This window comes from Solanum pennellii, chromosome 1 (genome assembly GCF_001406875.1).
Source record: "Solanum pennellii chromosome 1, SPENNV200".
In the NCBI taxonomy this organism is placed as follows: domain Eukaryota; kingdom Viridiplantae; phylum Streptophyta; class Magnoliopsida; order Solanales; family Solanaceae; genus Solanum; species Solanum pennellii.
Window position 1 is genome coordinate 106036384 of NC_028637.1, and position 5813 is coordinate 106042196.

At 25.3% G+C, this 5813-nt stretch overlaps 1 pseudogene; it reads left to right on the forward strand.

The window, feature by feature from the left end:
• Positions 1 to 4957: 4957 nt before the first annotated feature.
• Positions 4958 to 5813, forward strand: part of LOC107031323 — a 3272-nt pseudogene continuing 2416 nt past the window's right edge.

Genomic DNA, 5813 nt, shown 5'->3' on the forward strand with positions numbered 1-5813 from the left:
CCAAACATTGTTTTGTTTTGATGATATAAATTTGTTGTGTAAAAATAATGCTCATTAATTCTGCTTGGTAAAACTAAAGAAGCTTCAGTTTATGTTAAAAATACATAATGTATTTATGTTGGTTAAGGAAAAATTGTCTTAAAATAAAGTGGCTCTAAATCTTACACAAGTTCTGGGTTCACTATTTTGTGAGAGAAACATTTTCAATGATTGCATACTAACACTATATATTGGTATTACATGAAGAAGACGACTGCTAAGAAAATCAATTTAATTTTATAATTAGAGTTTGGAAGAAATAGTGTTAATTATGCATGCAAATATTATTCCTATTTTAATAATAAAAAGAGGCTATTTTCAAAAAACATTCATATTCAATCAAGGTCACTTGAAACAAATTATGGAATAATAACAATAATAATTTACTTATCTGAAGCAAAGGAAAAATAACATATGATATATAATAAAAATAAAAGAATAAGAAATATATACACTTCGAATATATATATATGTATATATAATTTTATTTTTTCAAGAAAAGAGTTGAGTGTCGAAAACACACGCTTAAACTGTATTTTTTTGTGAGTTTTATATCCAAACTGTTGAAAGTTTGCGTTTAGACCTAAACTATACTTATTAGAGAAACATATATCTTTCATTTATAATACTCTTATCATGGTGTGTATAATACGCTTTCTTTATTATTTAGAAAAATTGTCACATCACAATCTACATAGACAAAACATCTCACCTCGACAAAAATTAAAAAAATTAAAAACTATTATCTCAATTTTTTTTTTTTAAAAATTCAACATAAAATATTTATCTTATCCCATTCTATCACTTCCTTTCATCGAACACTCCCCCCCCCCTCAAATTATAATTTAGATATTATTTATTTTATTTTTATAAAATAAAATAACATCAATTTTTTTGGGGGAATGAATGGGTGGTTTGAGGGGGGAGAGGGGAGAGTGAAGTATGATTTATTTTTTTAAAAAAAATTATAAAACAAATCTTTAAATAAAGTAAAACGAGGGGGGATAGAAGGTGGGATATATGAGGTGGCGGAGTGAGGTAAGAAAGATAATTTAAATTTTATTTTTTAAAAAAATTTATTTTCTAAGGAGTAGTAATACTTTAATCTTTAATTTTTCATTAATATTAATAATTTATTATTTAATTTTTGTTAAGGTGAAATAGTTTATTCATATAGAATGTCATGTCTCAAGATATTTTCAAATACATACCACTGAGGTGTGTTTTTTAAATTAATAAATAAATATTTAGGTGTGAAACTCAAACTTTCAATAATTTAGATATAAAACTAAAAACAAAAACGAAAAAAAATTTAAATGTATTTTTAACGATTGACGTAGATATGACATTAAGAGAAAAAGCCAAAAAAAAAAAAAAAAAATACAAAAAGACAAAGAATCATGATTACAATTAACAAGAAACGCAAGCATAGAGAGAGACCCGAAAATACTGAAAAATTAACAACAAAAACGGCTCATATTATGACAAATCCCTATTTGTAACTCCAATTACGTCACGTCATAGACAACTATTCTCTTCTATCCTCATATACTTCATTTGTTTTGGTTTGATATTCGATGATCATTTCAAAAACTCGATTCGTTTAAATTCGTAATTGAATATCCTAAATTGATCAATTTTGCTATATGACCTTAAATTAGGTCAATTCAAAAAAATAAAATAAAATCAGTATTTTTAGTTTAGTTTATTGATCAGTTTTACTATATGACCTTAAATTACAAATTCACAAGTATTACTAAACTCCTTACATAACAATTCTATTTTATGCTCACACATTTATGTTGATTGAAGGTTTATATACTTCTATAACTGGGCAATCAAATGCTACGACTCATTCTAAGGGAGACTAATATGATAGCAGATATATTAACGAAATACTAAAGAAAATCTATGAAAATCATATAAAATAGGTGATTGTATCGTTACTTTAATATTTTATTTTTTAATTTTGTCTTTATATAATATTTAATAATTATATTTCATCTTTTATCCTACCTTCTCACGGGTGATCTACCTCTTACCTTACTTTTCTTTTATGTTTATCATTTAAATAATAGATTTGTGACATTATGTAACGACGGAGAATGATACAATCTATCCAAACATTATATTCACATTAAAATAATACAATACAATACAATACGATACGATGCATTATTAAACAAAACACGACAACCATCCATACAAAGAGTTATTAATCTAGCCAGTTGATAAGTAGGCTTAATGTCTAAGAAGATTTTGATTGTAGCATTAATCATCATTGGGGCTCTATGTGATGAAAAAAATTCTTAGTTACCAAAAATAAAATAAAAAAAATTGCGTGAAAGTTATACTAATTGACGTTATTAGTGAGACAGTATTAATTTTTTAAAAATATCAGCTGTTTCACTTTCACATAACCTTATTATGTAATAACATAGTAATTTTATTTAATTTTTTTTAGCTCGTAACTTACCAAACTAACTTTATTAATTATACTTTAAACTTTATAATATTATTTCTTTTTAGGTACTCCATCGTGAATTTCTTCTCCACCCCAACTCCTTTTTCTCATCATATATAACTAAACTAAAGTTATAGTATATATATGGTGTTTATAAATTTGATATTCTGATTTATATATTATTATTATATTCAGATAGAAAAATATTAAAATAAAAAGGATATAACTAGTACAATAAATAAACGAATTTTGTATACTAAAATAGTGAGAAGTTAACGCTATTAATGAGTGTGACAATATTTAACATTTTAGAGTATCAATTGTTCATATATAATTGGGATAAATTTGTGTTTGAGATTATCATAAATAATTAAAGTGAATAGTTTACGTAATAAAATATTTCACTAGAGCTGCTCTTGTATTAGGAGCAAGGTATTATAATATAGTAAGGTAATATGGAAAAATGAAAAAGAAAAAGAAGGAAGTAACTATGTAGTAAAATTATTTAATTTTGTATTATATTAATTAAATTATTATATTTAGAATTATAATCTTGTATAATGTTACTTAGAAATTTCCCTCGAATAGAATGAAATAATTAATCATATATTACACCCACAAATTGAAATAGGTCTTCACCAATAATTTTTGACAAGTGTAGTATTTGAAATGATTATCTTAATACGTAATGCTCGTGTGTATCTGTTGATAATAATAAAACAGTCAGCATTATTCACAAGATAATGGTGTTGTGTTCTGTTTATTTTATTATATATTTGGAAGTTTATTTTATTATATATTTAGAAGGGTCAGTGATTAGTTTATTTTATTAATTAAATTTAGTTTAATCTTTTTAATTTAACCTATTTTAAGATTATGTTAATATGTTGTCTAAATTTGATCCATGTAAATTTTGTTTAATATGTTGTTTTTGTTAATGTATATATACAGTCATATATAAGAAAAAAGTTTTATTAGAGTACACAAATTAAAAACATAATAGTATGAATTTGGTAGATTGAGCTATGACTCGGAATTTAATCCACTTCAATTTAAGCAAAAAGACTTATTTTTTTTTTAACTCAATTCAATTTAATATGCCCAAATTCAACTTAATCCATTCATTTGATTATGATTATTTAAAATCGAATCGAAAAAAATTATTGATTTATCAGTAATGAGTTATTTATTTGGTGGTTTCGATAACAGTTTCATTTTTTTTATTATCGGATATTGCTTTTTAACGGGTTGATATTTTTTCTTAACGAGTAATTGATAACCTCCAAGTAAATTAAAAAATTATATTTATATCGTTTAGTACATAAAAGTCCTTGACTTAGAGTTTAGTTTCATACGTGTATTTCTGATTGTTTCAAACTCTCTGATATTCTAAAATGTGAATATCTTTGCTTTTGAGCAAAATGCAATCTGTCAACTCATATACATAGTTCATTTGGTTTGTCACCTTGTTTTTAAGTGATTTTTAACGATTTTGATATGATTTTAACGGTTAAATCGATTAAATCGATTAATTGAATAACCGATAAGTCAATATCTTAATGGTTTCACAATGTTTTAACATATCTACAAACAACCGATAAATAAAACCAATGAATTTCAAAATTAAACCAAACAAATCAATACAAAACCCTACATTTGATACTCCTGCAATAAACAATTTGACAAATAAATAATAAAAGATTGTCGATTATACTATTTATTAATGAATTATAAAAATAAAAACTGCTAGCTACAAACTAGTGAAGGATTATCAAAGAATTAATATCCTAACTAATTTTTTTTCTCCTCATAAAGCAAAAGTCATGATTAGTATTTGGAGGCATTTTAACATCCTGGCCAGAAGATGAAATAAAATGATGATCTTTTTTTTTATGGAACGGCTATTGCATGATAAAAAAACTTTTATTCACGAAAAAACACTTGCTTAATTATTGATTTTAGTGTGAATAGCTTGAACAAATGAGAAAAAAAAAAGCGTAAAATCTAATGTAGTCGGAGCCAGCTATTAATGAAATTTCATTAACATTAATAATCACGTGAATAAGTTATTATTAAAATCTCGTTAATGCTAGCCATTTAACCTCTTATATTATAATACTACAATTCAGGCATACCTAATTCATATAACTTAAGAATTAAGACTTGCATTTAAAAAAAAAATTAATTTATTAAGTAAATTAGATTTATATACAGTTATATTAATTATTATTTTTATTTTAATTGAAAAAAAAACTTAGGTTGTTTGTATAGATGAGAATAATAACTTGATTAAGTTTGTAATTTAATATTTGTAACTAAACTAATTAATTTTGATAAATTGTTTTTAGTAGTGGTAAGTGTGAATTGGGACCCAATTGAGTGAGAACAAAATCTGTAACAAAAGTACTTTAGCTTCCGTTTTTTGTTTTGAAGCCAGTAACGGCATTTTGGCTTATGATTGTATTTTGTTTTTTTTATTCATTACAAATGAATCATCCTTTTTTATCTCTACTTTTTATTTCTTTTTTCCCTTTTTGCCACCCTTCTCTATATTCTTTTCATATTCAATATTCATCATATCTAATCCCTTCATTTCTCAATTTTACAGTTTGCCCCCTACAAGAAATTTTTTTTCTATATATAGGCGTAACTTAGAATACAGTACCAGACCACCTGAAAAAGAAAAAAAATGAATATAGATGGTGAGAATAATCATGGTTTGCCATGGGAAACTAATGATTTCTGGTCATACTTGAATGACAATCAGGTTGGGAGTGAAGAGACGTTTGATGGTGACAAGGTGCCCGATCCGACTAAGTCTGATACTTGTCAGCAACTAACAATTGTTAATAAGGTGGTTGAAGTAACAACAGATGTAGGTAAGAAGAGAAGTCCACCAAACCGAAAAAACAACGGTAAGGGAATTGCTGAACCCAATCTTGATATTGGTGGAGCTGAAGGCAAAAGAGAATCTGAACATGAGATACACATATGGACAGAGAGAGAAAGGAGAAAGAAGATGCGAACCTTGTTTGAAACTCTTCATGCGTTGGTTCCTAATCTCCCTGCTAAGGTAAAAAAAATTCTTTTGATGACATACCTTGTTTTTTTTTATCCGAGTTCTTATTGATCAAAAAGAAAATAATTCAATAATTTTTTTTGAATTTTTTTTTGTTATGTTTCTTTTTTTATCTTCTGCAACCTTAATTAATAATCATAATCAACTCATCGAGAATTATTCAAAAAACTTGTAAAATCTTACTAAAGGAGACACGATTCTATGTGAAATTGTAACTATAATATATATATA